Source organism: Oncorhynchus masou, chromosome 15 (genome assembly GCF_036934945.1).
Source record: "Oncorhynchus masou masou isolate Uvic2021 chromosome 15, UVic_Omas_1.1, whole genome shotgun sequence".
Lineage (NCBI taxonomy): Eukaryota > Metazoa > Chordata > Actinopteri > Salmoniformes > Salmonidae > Oncorhynchus > Oncorhynchus masou.
In genome coordinates this window covers 68,456,944-68,472,466 of record NC_088226.1, presented here as the reverse complement: position 1 = coordinate 68,472,466, position 15,523 = coordinate 68,456,944, and the positions used below count along the sequence as shown (strand labels likewise).

The window sequence follows — 15,523 nt, the reverse complement described above, 5'->3', positions numbered from 1 at the left end:
TTTGGAGTAGAAATTAGGGGAAGCGAAGGGACAGTGAATTTAGAACAGTCTAAATTCCAGTATCTGGCTATCTGCTCATGGTGCGCTAGCTACCTACCTTACCGTCTATGTTGAGGTCCATGTGTGTTCACCAACACAATACTGAGTCAATTGAGTTGGTCCATATATAGTTTTACAGACTGCTATTTCACCTGAGGTGTTTAATTTCAGTGTGGTACCATCTGTGTAAGGTTGACACACTGTACAGGCTCTGCTCCATGGATAGACCTCACTTTGACTGTACTGAGGGAGGTTGGAAGAAGACAGGAGTGCTTTGTGGGTAAGGACCAATGATGTATATAAACCCTGAATTGCTGGAGCTATTTATTGGTCAATGAGAGGCTTTGAAGTAGGGCTGTCCCCGATTTAGAGAGAATCTTGGTTGACCGAGAGTCGTCTGTACTTTCGACCAATCGATTGGTCCAAATTAAAACGTTTTTCAAATATATATATATATATATATATCCTATGTGTTTTAATCAAATCAACTGTATGCACTGAGCTTGTCTGATGCTTTAAAGTGCACTGTTTGATGAAATAATTAAGACACAGATAACTAGAGGAATCCGACCGCAATTGATTTGATTGTGCCGGGCCGGGCTCAGACTTGCTGCGCCGTGTAAAAAAAGACAGCGAGGGACTGTGTGACCCGTTGTCTCTGTTCTCTCTGCTGCAGCGACCACCACAGAACACCAACAGTGTTTATCACACTGTCTTTGCTGCAGCGACCACCACAGAACATCAACAGTGTGTATCACACTGTCTCTGCTGCAGCGACCACCACAGAACATCAACAGTGTGTATCACACTGTCTCTGCTGCAGCGACCACCACAGAACACCAACAGTGTGTATCACACTGTCTCTGCTGCAGCGACCACCACAGAACACCAACAGTGTGTATCACACTGTCTCTGCTGCAGCGACCACCACAGAACATTAACAGTGTGTATCACACTGTCTCTGCTGCAGCGACCACCACAGAACATTAACAGTGTGTATCACACTGTCCCTGCTGCAGCGACCACCACAGAACATTAACAGTGTGTATCACACTGTCTCTGCTGCAGCGACCACCACAGAACGTCTACAGTGTGTATCACGTTGTCCATGTTGCTGAACTGCTACATAATTACGGCCATTTTTGATTGAAAAGTTCCGTTACCAAAATCGCTAATTTATTTAGGAAAATATCCCCTCAAACCCTTGCTCTCTTTATGTGACACGTGTGCATCGAATGTACGCGACCAATAGGGCCTGACCGTTAAAGCATGTCATAATCACATTAATAAATTGGTTATAACAAACTCTGAACTCCGGAACACATGTGACAGCAAAATGGATGCAGAGGACGTGACTGGAAACAGGGGAATGTTTTACTGGTTGCTCAGGAGGTAAAGGGGAAGTCCGATGTGTGGAATAAATTTGACTAGTTGTGGAAAATACTGGAGATCAAGAAAAAGAAGGGAAGGAGCCAGCACTGCCTGCATATTATCTGTGCCAAACAGGTGCTGTTAGATTACAATATATATTTTTTAGGTCCGTTTGGAACAATGTAAACAACAATAAATAAATTATAAGCGTACCAGAGAGTCTGTTATCTGTTTATTTAAAAAAACAAACAAAAGAAAACAGACTAAAAACAGTCACATATTTATTTATCAAACAGTAACTCATATACTGTAAGTATTGCATTTTTTTTATTTTTGTAGGATCCCCATTAGCCAACCCAGTATAGGCCTAAGTTACAGTATTAAGTCTAAACAGGATGAGTTCTGAGGCCTACAGCTCAATGGTGGTTATACAAGGCTGCTATACTAAGCCTACTTATGATAATGACATTATTTATTAAAATGATGATCATAATAATAGTAATAATAACGAAGGAGGAGATCAAGAGAAAGGAGGGTTTATTATTATAAATATCTGACCATTTGGAACAGTGACACTAAATAACAGGACACTACAACACTAAATAACAGTACACTAAATAACAGTACACTATTATAAATATCTGACCATTTGGAACAGTGACACTAAATAACAGTACACTACAACACTAAATAACAGTACACTACAACACTAAATAACAGTACACTAAATAACAGTACACTACACCACTAAATAACAGTACACTACACCACTAAATAACAGTACACTACACCACTAAATAACAGTACACTACACCACTAAATAACAGTACACTAAATAACAGTACACTACAACACTAAATAACAGTACACTACAACACTAAATAACAGTACACTACAACACTAAATAACAGGACACTACAACACTAAATAACAGTACACTACAACACTAAATAACAGTACACTACAACACTAAATAACAGTACACTACAACACTAAATAACAGTACACTACACCACTAAATAACAGTACACTACAACACTAAATAACAGTACACTACAACACTAAATAACAGTACACTACAACACTAAATAACAGTACACTACAACACTAAATAATAGTACACTACAACACTAAATAACAGTACACTACAACACTAAATAACAGTACACTACACCACTAAATAACAGTACACTACAACACTAAATAATAGTACACTACAACACTAAATAACAGTACACTACAACACTAAATAACAGTACACTACACCACTAAATAACAGTACACTACAACACTAAATAACAGTACACTAAATAACAGTACACTATTATAAATATCTGACCATTTGGAACAGTGACACTAAATAACAGTACACTACACCACTAAATAACAGTACACTACACCACTAAATAACAGTACACTACAACACTAAATAACAGTACACTAAATAACAGTACACTACAACACTAAATAACAGTACACTACAACACTAAATAACAGTACACTAAATAACTTAATAACAGTACACTAAATAACAGTACACTACAACACTAAATAACAGTACACTAAATAACAGTACACTATTATAAATATCTGACCATTTGGAACAGTGACACTAAATAACAGTACACTACAACACTAAATAACAGTACACTACAACACTAAATAACAGTACACTACAACACTAAATAACAGTACACTAAATAACAGTACACTACAACACTAAATAATAGTACACTACAACACTAAATAAATGTTAATTATACCAGAGAGACTGTTCTTGTAAAGCCTGTTATTTATCATACGTTGTGGTTGCTTGAGGCTTGGTGCTCACCGAATCCCTAGGCTATTAAACAAACACTCAAAACGTATGTATGTATGTATGGTATGTATGTATGTATGTATGTATGTATGTATGTATGTGTGTGTGTGTGTGTGTGCGTATCATCGTCAGTGTATCAAATACTTGTTCTCCCCACTGTATGTACGTACATACATACAGTTGGGCAAAAAAGTATTTAGTCAGCCACCAATTGTGCAAGTTCTCCCACCTAAAAAGTTGAGAGGCCTGTAATTTTCATCATCGGTACACTTCAACTAAGACAGACAAAATGAGAAAAAAATCCAGAAAATCACATTTTTAGGATTTTTTATGAATTTATTTGCAAATTATGGTGGAAAATAAGTATTTGGTCACCGACACACAAGCAAGATTTCTGGCTCTCACAGACCTGTAACTTCTTCTTTAAGAGGCTCCTCTGTCCTCCACTCGTTACCTGTATTAATGGCACCTGTTTGAACTTGTTATCAGTATAAAAGACACCTGTCCACAACCTCAAACAGTCACACTCCAAACTCCAATATGGCCAAGACCAAAGAGCTGTCTAAGGACACCAGAAACAAAATTGTAGACATGCACCAGGCAGGGAAGACTGAATCTGCAATAGGTAAGCTTGGTTTGAAGAAATCAACTGTGGGAGCAATTATTAGGAAATGGAAGACATACAAGACCACTGATAATCTCCCTCGATCTGGGGCTCCACGCAAGATCTCACCCCGTGTTGTCAAAATTATCACAACAACGGTGAGCAAAAATCCCAGAACCACACGGGGGGACCTAGTGAATGACCTGCAGAGAGCTGGGACCAAAGTAACAAAGCCTACCATCAGTAACACACTACGCCGCCAGGGACTCAAATCCTGCAGTGGCAGACGTGTCCCCCTAATTAAGCCAGTACATGTCCAGGCCCGTCTGAAGTTTGCTAGAGAGCATTTGGATGATCCAGAAGAAGATTGGGAGAACGTCATATGGTGAGATGAAACCAAAATATTACTTTTTGGTCATAACTCAACTGGTCGTGTTTGGAGGACAAAGAATGCTGAGTTGCATCCAAAGAACACCATACCTACTGTGAAGCATGGGGGGGAAACATCATGCTTTGGGGCTGTTTATCTGCAAAGGGACCAGGACGACTGATCCGTGTAAAGGAAAGAATGAATGGGGCCATGTATCGTGAGATTTTGAGTGAAAACCTCCTTCCATCAGCAAAGGCATTGAAGATGAAACGTGGTTGGGTCTTTCTGCATGACATTGATCCCAAACACACCGCCTGGGCAACGAAGGAGTGGCTTCGTAAGAAGTATTTCAAGGTCCTGGAGTGGCCTAGCCAGTCTCCAGATCTCAACCCCATAGAAAATCTTAGGAGGGAGTTGAAAGTCCGTGTTGCCTAGCAACAGCCCCAAAACATCACTGCTCTAGAGGAGATCTGCATGGAGGAATGGGCCAAAATACCAGCAACAGTGTGTGAAAACCTTGTGAAGGCTTACAGAAAACATTTGACCTCTGTCACTGCCAACAAAGGCTATATAACAAAGTATTGAGAAACTTTTGTTATTGACCAAATACTTATTTTCCACCATAATTTGCAAATAAATTCATTCAAAATCCTACAATGTGATTTTCTGGATTTTTTTTTCTCCCTCATTTTGTCTATCATAGTTGAAGTGTACCTATGATGAAAATTACAGGCCTCATCTTTTTAAGTGGGAGAACTTGCACAATTGGTGGATGACTAAATACTTTTTTGCCCCACTGTACATACATGTACGTACGTACGTACAGTGGGGAGAACAAGTATTTGATACACTGACGATGATACATACATACATACATACATACATACATACATACATACATACATACATACATACATACATACATACATACATACATACATACATACAGTGGGGAGAACAAGTATTTGATACACTGACGATTTTGCAGGTTTTCCTACTTACAAAGCCTGTAGAGGTCTGTAATTTTTATCATAGGTACACTTCAACTGTGAGAGATGGAATCAAAAACAACAAAAATCCAGAAAATCACGTATGATTTTTTAAAAGTAATTAATTTGCATAAACCCAGGCACATTTAACAGTTAGGCTATTCTCACTATTCTTAGACAAAAGGCTGCTTTCTCGTCTCCTAATTCCACTGCTGCCTCTGCCACATTGTTCTCAACACCAAGATGCTTTGCTATTATTTCATTTTTCTTAAATTTAGCTAGACAAGTCAGTTAAAAGAACAAATTCTTATTTACAATGACGGCCTACTGGGGAACAGTGGGTTAACTGGGGCAGAACGACAGATTTTTACCTTGTCAGCTCGGGGATTCGATCCAACAACCTTTCTGGTCTAACGCTCTAACCACTAGGCCACCTGTTGCCCCATTATGCACGTAGCAACATGGCCTCGGAAAAGGCGCCAATTCAACAGTGCGGTGATGTTTCAGAACTGTGGACAGCGACCACTATACAACGCTGGAAAAAGCTTATTTGTTATGAAATAATCATATTTTTATTAGTGTTGCACCATTTGTTCGTACATAATATAACCATATACAATTTCAGTAGCACATTTCTTAGATTTCTGGACTGTGCCATCCCCACGGCCTCCACAATGGATCAGTCCACTCAGACAGGAGCCAATCAGATGGCCTCCACAATGGATCAGTCCACTCAGACAGGAGCCAATTAGACAGGTGTCTTGTGCACCAATATAAAAAAAAAAAAAAAAAAGTGTAGCTATATGCTGGACCTGCATTTTTCATATAGAAACACATTTTTAATTTTTTGTTCAAAATGTTTCCTGTTACAAAATGTTTTGCTACGGTGTGCAATAATGAATCCTGGGCTGACAGCTTGGGATTGTCCTGCGTCTTGTAGCCCCTGCTTTACTGCACGTAGGCCCAGTTGTTAGTGTGTAAAGACATTCCAAGCATGCTTAATAAAGTCACTCGGCACACTTCCTCAACCTGCCTCCTCATAGTGGTGGCGTTATGTCGCCAGCAACAAGCCCATTGTATTCTGTGGAGTGCCTGGGAATATGCAGCCTAGCTCCTGGCACAAAGGAAGAGACTCAAGTCTCCTCCTACTCCATTTCCACAATTTGTATCACACTCATTCATACATTGTTAAGAGGTGTTTAAAATACCTTTTAACTTCCTCTGCGTGAGAGTGTGGTCTGTTTTGGTGTGTGCCTGTGTGTGCGTGTGTGTGTGTGTGCCTGTGTGTGTGCCTGTGTGTGTGTGTGTGTGTGTGACTGTGTGTGTGTGTGTGTGTGTGTGTGTGTGTGTGTGTGTGTGTGTGTGTGTGCCTGTGTGTGTGTGTGTGCCTGTGTGTGTGTGTGTGTGTGTGTGTGTCTGTGTATGTGTGTGTGTGTGTGTGTGTGTGTGTGTGTGTGTGTGTGTGTGTGTGTGTGTGCCTGTGTGTGTGTGCCTGTGTGTGTGTGCCTGTGTGTGTGTGTGCCTGTGTGTGTGCCTGTGTGTGTGTGTGTGTGTGTGTGTGTGTGTGTGCCTGTGTATGCCACCAGCAGCAGGATTGTTTTATCTTTCAGGATGGTTTCATCTTTATTTATAGTATCATGTATCTTAGATCTACTGGGTCTGACATGACAATGCTGTCTAAAGTGGCCATGGTATCTGTTAATGATGGCTATGGTATACAGTGTATGTGAATGATGGCTGTGGTATATAGTGTCTGTGAATGATGGCTATGGTATATAGTGTCTGTGAATGATGGCTATTGTATATAGTGTCTGAATGATGGCTATGGTATATAGTGTCTGTGAATGATGGCTATGGTATATAGTGTCTGTGAATGATGGCTATGGTATATAGTGTCTGTGAATGCTGGCTGTGGTATATAGTGTCTGTGAATGATGGCTATGGTATATAGTGTCTGTGAATGATGGCTGTGGTATATAGTGTCTGTGAATGATGGCTATGGTATATAGTGTCTGTGAATGATGGCTATTGTATATAGTGTCTGAATGATGGCTATGGTATATAGTGTCTGTGAATGATGGCTATGGTATATAGTGTCTGTGAATGATGGCTATGGTATATAGTTTCTGTGAATGATGGCTATTGTATATAGTGTCTGTGAATGATGGCTATGGTATATAGTGTCTGTGAATGATGGCTATGGTATATAGTGTCTGTGAATGATGGCTATTGTATATAGTGTCTGTGAATGATGGCTATGGTATATAGTGTCTGTGAATGATGGCTATGGTATATAGTGTCTGTGAATGATGGCTATGGTATATAGTTTCTGTGAATGATGGCTATTGTATATAGTGTCTGTGAATGATGGCTATGGTATATAGTGTCTGTGAATGATGGCTATGGTATATAGTGTCTGTGAATGATGGCTATGGTATATAGTGTCTGTGAATGATGGCTATGGTATATAGTGTCTGTGAATGCTGGCTGTGGTATATAGTGTCTGTGAATGCTGGCTATGGTATATAGTGTCTGTGAATGCTGGCTGTGGTATATAGTGTCTGTGAATGATGGCTGTGGTATATAGTGTCTGTGAATGCTGGCTGTGGTATATAGTGTCTGTGAATGCTGGCTGTGGTATATAGTGTCTGTGAATGCTGGCTATATAGTGTCTGTGAATGATGGCTATGGTAGTGTCTGTGAATGATGGCTATGGTATATAGTGTCTGTGAATGATGGCTGTGGTATAGTGTCTGAATGATGGCTATGGTATAGTGTCTGAATGATGGCTATGGTATATAGTGTCTGTGAATGATGGCTATGGTATATAATGTCTGTGAATGATGGCTATTGTAAATAGTGTCTGTGAATGATGGCTATTGTAAATAGTGTCTGTGAATGATGGCTATTGTAAATAGTGTCTGTGAATGATGGCTATTGTATATAGTGTCTGTGAATGATGGCTATTGTAAATAGTGTCTGTGAATGATGGCTATGGTATAGTGTCTGTGAATGATGGCTATGGTATATAGTGTCTGTGAATGCTGGCTGTGGTATATAGTGTCTGTGAATGATGGCTGTGGTATATAGTGTCTGTGAATGATGGCTATTGTATATAGTGTCTGTGAATGATGGCTATATATAGTGTCTGTGAATGATGGCTGATATAGTGTCTGTGAATGATGGCTGGTATATAGTGTCTGTGAATGATGGCTATGGTATATAGTGTCTGTGAATGATGGCTATTGTATATAGTGTCTGTGAATGCTGGCTGTGGTATATAGTGTCTGTGAATGATGGCTATTGTATATAGTGTCTGTGAATGATGGCTGTGGTATATAGTGTCTGTGAATGCTGGCTGTGGTATATAGTGTCTGTGAATGCTGGCTGTGGTATATAGTGTCTGTGAATGCTGGCTGTGGTATATAGTGTCTGTGAATGCTGGCTGTGGTATATAGTGTCTGTGAATGCTGGCTGTGGTATATAGTGTCTGTGAATGATGGCTGTGGTATATAGTGTCTGTGAATGATGGCTGTGGTATATAGTGTCTGAATGATGGCTATGGTATATAGTGTCTGTGAATGTGTCTGTGAATGCTGAATGCTGTGGTATATAGTGTCTGTGAATGCTGGCTGTGGTATATAGTGTCTGTGAATGCTGGCTGTGGTATATAGTGTCTGTGAATGCTGGCTGTGGTATATAGTGTCTGTGAATGATGGCTGTGGTATATAGTGTCTGTGAATGATGGCTGTGGTATATAGTGTCTGTGAATGATGGCTGTGGTATATAGTGTCTGAATGATGGCTGTGGTATATAGTGTCTGTGAATGATGGCTGTGGTATATAGTGTCTGTGAATGATGGCTATGGTATATAGTGTCTGTGAATGATGGCTATGGTATATAGTGTCTGTGAATGATGGCTATGGTATATAGTGTCTGTGAATGATGGCTATGGTATATAGTGTCTGTGAATGATGGCTATGGTATATAGTGTCTGTGAATGGCTATGGTATATAGTGTCTGTGAATGATGGCTATTGTATATAGTGTCTGTGAATGCTGGCTGTGGTATATAGTGTCTGTGAATGCTGGCTGTGGTATATAGTGTCTGTGAATGCTGGCTGTGGTATATAGTGTCTGAATGCTGGTTCTGCAGCTGTTACAGTGTCAGTATGGTTTTATTTTTAGTTTCAGTATCTGTGAATTTGAGCTACTTTGAGATTTCCAGGTTGGGATTGACATTGCTGGCTAGGATACAGTCAGTATGAGTAGCTATCTGAGAATGAGATGTACAGTAGTGGTCTGGTTCATTGTGACAATGCTGGCTTGGATACAGTGCATGCTACAGAAGCTATCCAGAGAATTAGCCTAGTGGTGTAGTTGTGAGAATGCTGGCTTTAGGGGATGTGGCTCAGCAGATCCCATCTCTCTTTCGCTGCATTGCAGGAGCCATGCAAATAAATAAATAAAACCATCGCTCCTCAACACCTCAGCTGGCTCTGGTGCAGATCACCCTGAGATCCCGCTCTTCCCTCTCTCCTCTCTTTCCCCTCTCCCTTTTTACCTCCCCCATATCCCTTCTTACCCCTCTCCCCTGTCCCCCCTCTCCCTTCTTACCCCTCTCCCCTGTCCCCCCTATCCCTTCTTACCCCTCTCCCGTCCCCCTATCTCTTTTTACCCCTCTCCCCTGTCCCCACTCTCCATTCTTACCCCTCTCCCCTGTCCCCACTCTCCCTTCTTCCCTCTCCCCTGTCCCCCTCTCCCTTCTTACCCCTCTCCCCTGTCCCCCTATCCCTTCTTACCCCTCTCCCCTGTCCCCACTCTCCCTTCTTACCCCTCTCCCTGTCCCCACTCTCCCTTCTTACCCCTCTCCCCTGTCATCTGTCCCCTCTCCCTTCTTCCCCTCTCCCCTCTCCCTTCTTACCCCTCTCCCCTGTCCCCCTTCTTCCCTCTCCTGTCCCCCTCTCCCTTCTTACCCCTCTCCCCTGTCCCCTCTCCCTTCTTACCCCTCTCCCCTGTCCCCTCTCCCTTCTTACCCCTCTCCCCTGTCCCCCTTCTTCCCTCTCCTGTCCCCCTCTTCCTTCTTACCCCTCTCCTTGACACAATGAAGCAGTATCTGCAGCAGTATCTAGCATAGGCGGCTGAACTAGGGTCCTTTTTTAGCAGTGGTGTAAAGCACTTAATTAAAAAATACTTTAAAGTACTACTTTAGTCGTTTTTTGGGGTATCTGTACTTTACTATTTATATTTTTGACTACTTTTACTACATTTTCCCTGACACAAGTACTTGTAACATTTTCAGTGCTTAGCAGGACAGGAAAATAGTCAAATTCACACACGTATCAAGAGAACATCCCTGGTCATCCCTACTGCCTCTGATCTGACGGACTCACTAAACAGAGAACATCCCTGGTCATCCCTACTGCCTCTGATCTGACGGACTCACTAAACAGAGAACATCCCTGGTCATCTCTACTGCCTCTGATCTGGTGGACTCACTAAACAGAGAACATCCCTGGTCATCCCTACTGCCTCTGATTGATGGGAAATGATGTAAATATATCACTAGCCACTTTAAACAATGCTACCTTATATAATGTTACTTACCCTACATTATGAATCTCATATGCATACGTATATACTGTACTCTATATCATCGACTGCATCCTTATGTAATACATGTATCACTAGGCACTTTAACTATGCCACTTTGTTTACATACTCAATGTATATACTGTACTCGATACCATCTACTGTATCTTGCCTATGCTGCTCTGTACCATCACTCATTCATATATCCTTATGTACATATTCTTTATCCCCTTACACTGTGTATAAGACAGTAGTTTAGGAATTGTTAGTTAGATTACTTGTTGGTTATTACTGCATTGTCGGAACTAGAAGCACAAGCATTTCGCTACACTCGCATTAACATCTGCTAACCATGTGTATGTGACAAATAAAATTTGATTTGATTTGATCTGACGGACTCACTAAACACACAGGCTTTGTTTGTAAATGATGTCTGAATGTTGGAGTGTGCATGTGGCTTTCCGTAAGTAAATTAAAAAAACAAGAAGATGGTGCCGGCTGGTTTGCTTAATATAAGGAAATGTAAATGATTTATACTTTTACTTTTAATACTTAAATATATTTTAAACCAAATACTTTTATACTTTTACTCAAGTAGAATTTTACTGGGTGACTTTTACTTGAGTCATTTTCTATTATAATATCTTTACTTTTACTCAAGTAGAATTTTACTGGGTGACTACTTTTACTGGGTGACTACTTTTACTGGGTGACTTTACTTTTACTGGGTGACTTTACTTTTACTGGGTGACCTTTACTTTTTCTGGGTAACTTTACTTTTACTGGGTGACTTTACTTTTACTGGGTGACTTTTACTGGGTGACTTTACTTTTACTCAAGTAGGATTTTACTGGGTGACTTTACTTTTACTGAGTGACTTTACTTTTACTGGGTGACTTTACTTTTACTGGGTGACTTTACTTTTACTGGGTGACTTTACTTTTACTCAAGTAGAATTTTACTGGGTGACTTTATTTTTACTCAAGTAGAATTTTACTGGGTGACTTTACTTTTACTGGGTGACTTTACTTTCACTGGGTGACTTTACTTTTACTCAAGTAGAATTTTACTGGGTGACTTTACTTTTACTGGGTGACTTTACTTTTACTCAAGTAGAATTTTACTGGGTGACTTTATTTTTACTCAAGTAGAATTTTACTGGGTGACTTTACTTTTGCTGGGTGACTTTACTTTACTGGGTGACTTTACTTTTACTGGGTGACTTTACTTTTACTCAAGTATGACAGTTGGGTACTTTTTCCGCCACTGCTTTACGACCTACAGTTATGCAACTCAATAGATACCAGTCAGCCTGCAAAGTAAACACTTATAAGGTAGCTAAGATAAATATGACTAAACTAGAAAACGTACATTTTCTGAACATTTGTGGGCTTGCTTCAGTTGAATAAACATCTTTGTAGCCTACCATAGCCACTCGATCTTTGCTATATTGAATGAGCGAAACGTACAACGTTGGTTGTAATGTTGCAATGTTTTACATCAAGGTTGGTCGTCCATCCTCCAAGAGAGGACCTTGATAAACTGGCTCTGATGTGTTTTGAGCAGGGCTTGATCAAAAGCCTGCACACCCAGCAGCTCTCCAGCCTAAGGGTTGACCACGTGTTTTATACAGTTGCCTAAAAGGTGTTGTACTTTGTAGGGGGAGTTAAGTGCCTTGCTCAACGACAGGAGATGGTTAATGGGATCCGAAAGAAGCCTCCCAGCGTCTACCACATTACGCATACTTTTTTTTATACATACAAGTTGAAGTCGGAAGTTTACATTCACCTGAGCCAAATACATTTAAACTCAGTTTTTCCACAATTCATGACATTTAATCTTCGTAAAAAATGATTAGTTAGGATCACCACTTTATTTTAAGAATGTGAAAGGTCAGAATAATAGTAGAGAGAATGATTTATTTCATTCATCACATTCCCAGTGGGTCAGAAGTTTACATACACTCAATTAGTATATGGTAGCATTGCCTTTAAATTGTTTGGGTCAAACTTGGGTCAAATGTTTTGGGTAGCCTTCCACAAGCCTCCCACAATAAATTGTCCCATTCCTCCTGACAGAGCTGGTGTAGCTGAGTTAAATTTGTAGGCCTCCCTTTTTTCAGTTCTGCCCACAATTTTTCTATGGGATTGAGGTCAGGGCTTTGTGATGGCCATTCCAATACCTTGACTTCTGACCCACTGGAATTGTGATACAGTGAATTATAAGTGAAATAATCTGTCTGTAAACAATAGATGGAAAAATTGCTCAGTAGATGTCCTAACCGACTTGCTAAAACTATTTGTTTGTTAACAAGAAATTTGTGGAGTGGTTGAAAAACGAGTTTTAATGACTCCAACCTAAGTGTATGTCAACTTCTGACTTCAACTGTACCATATAGAGATGCCGCCAATTGTTGGTCATGGAAATGTGGTTAAAAATCATGGAGAATTCCATCTGTCAAAATGTGTATGAACCCCTGATACAAGGAAAACCGCTAATTCGTCACGGGCCGATCCGTGATATGCTCGTCTAAAATACTGGCACAATTGTGTGGTGTTGATTTTTTTTTTTGGGGGGGGGGCGGTTTCTGAAATGTATTTTTAGATATTGAGGCTTGAAAGTTTATTTTGCTAAATGAGTACATCTAAAGCCTGGGGGCTACTGACACTAATTGGAGTGATGATGATGAAAAGAAGGATTTATTTCTACAGAGTGCAGCTATGGAGGAGACCGTCATATGGGAACAGCACACAGTAACTCTACACAGGGTGAGTAGTGCATAGGATACCTCTACCTCTCCTTGTCTCTCTCTCCTTATCTCTCTCTTCCCTTGTCTCTTTCTCTCCTCTCTCCCCCTCCTCCTGGTCTCTCTCTCTCTCTCTCCTCTTTCTCTCCCCCTCCTCCTGGTCTCTCTCTCCTTGTCTCTCTCTCTCCCCTTGTCTCTTTCTCTCCTCTCTCCCCCTCCTGGTCTCTCTCTCTCCTCTTTCTCTCCCCCTCCTCCTGGTCTCTCTCTCCTTGTCTCTTGCTCCTTATCTCTCTCTCTTCCCTTGTCTCTTTCTCTCCTCTCTCCCCCTCCTCCTGGTCTCTCTCTCCTCTTTCTCTCCCCTTCCTCCTGGTCTCTCTCTCCTTGTCTCTCTCCTTGTCTCTCTCTCTCCTTATCTCTCTCTCTCCCCCTCCTCTTGGTCTCTCTCTCCTTGTCTCTTTTCTTCTCTCTCTCTCTCGCTCTCCCTGTCTCTCTCTCTCTTTGTCTGTCACATCTTTTCAACATTCTTGTCGGCATTTGCCTTTTATATCACAATTGCCTGTCGCAACTGAGCAAGAGACATACAACTTGTGACCTTCTGTGGGATGGTTGAAACCCCTATCTCTATCTCTGTGGGATGGTTGAAACCTCTATCTCTGTGGGATGGTTGAAACCCCTATCTCTGTGGGATGGTTGAAACCCCTATCTCTGTGGGATGGTTGAAACCCCTATCTCTGTGGGATGGTTGAAACCCCTATCTCTGTCTCTGTGGGATGGTTGAAACCCCTATCTCTGTCTCTGTGGGATGGTTGAAACCCCTATCTCTGTCTCTATGGGATGGTTGAAACCCCTATCTCTATCTCTGTGGGATGGTTGAAACCCCTATCTCTGTCTCTGTGGGATGGTTGAAACCCCTATCTCTATCTCTGTGGGATGGTTGAAACCCCTATCTCTGTCTCTATGGTTGAAACCCCTATCTCTATCTCTGTGGGATGGTTGAAACCCCTATCTCTATCTCTGTGGGATGGTTGAAACCCCTATCTCTGTGGGATGGTTGAAACCCCTATTTCTATCTCTGTGGGATGGTTGAAACCCCTATCTCTGTCTCTGGGATGGTTTAAACCCCTATCTCTGTCTCTGTGGGATGGTTGAAACCCCTATCTCTATCTCTGTGGGATGGTTGAAACCCCTATCTCTGTCTCTGTGGGATGGTTGAAACCCCTATCTCTGTCTCTGTGGGATGGTTGAAACCCCTATCTCTGTCTCTGGGATGGTTTAAACCCCTATCTCTGTCTCTGGGATGGTTGAAACCCCTATCTCTGTCTCTGTAGGATGGTTGAAACCCCTATCTCTGTGCCCTAGCCTCCCTCCATTTTGTCCTTCTTCCCTGCTCCCTCCATCTTCTTTTCCTCCTGCCTCCACTAGTCAGCATGCTGCAAGCCGTACACGTACAGCGTGCTCACTGAACACACAATAACAGGACCTTGTTCATTAGGCACCAAATGGAATAAAACTGAACCGGGGAGGGACTACCAGGACTTGTCCAATAAGAAACAAGCATTCAGGATTCTGCTCTGTATACAAGGACAAGACGCACCTTAATGAACGTTGGCCGTGCTCAGTAAAACACCTGCTGTCGACGTTATGATTCAACGTGTAAAATCGTCTTGAGAGGAATAGAAAATGGCCGATGTTCTGTGGTCATAGGCGATAGGACGCTGCTGTTAACCACTCGTCGACACGGTCTGTTTTGCCTTTAAAAAAAAAAAAGTGTTCATGATTCTTCCACCAGGCCGTAGAGCACAAGGTCACAACTTGACCTTCCATGCAGGCCAAGGGTCGGGCATATGAACACAACAAGCATAGATTGTCAATACAAATCACTGTCTGTCATGCCCCCCCCCCCCCACCCCACCCCCCCTCCTACACTCCTCCTATTTCCTTGTCTGTCCATTTCACCTTCACCTAATGTAGAAACTGTAAATAACTCTGTCCCT

At 41.4% G+C, this 15,523-nt stretch overlaps 1 pseudogene; it reads left to right on the top strand.

The window, feature by feature from the left end:
* The window catches only part of LOC135556724 (tight junction protein ZO-1-like), a 173,247-nt pseudogene that overhangs the window by 87,618 nt on the left and 70,106 nt on the right, over positions 1–15,523 (top strand).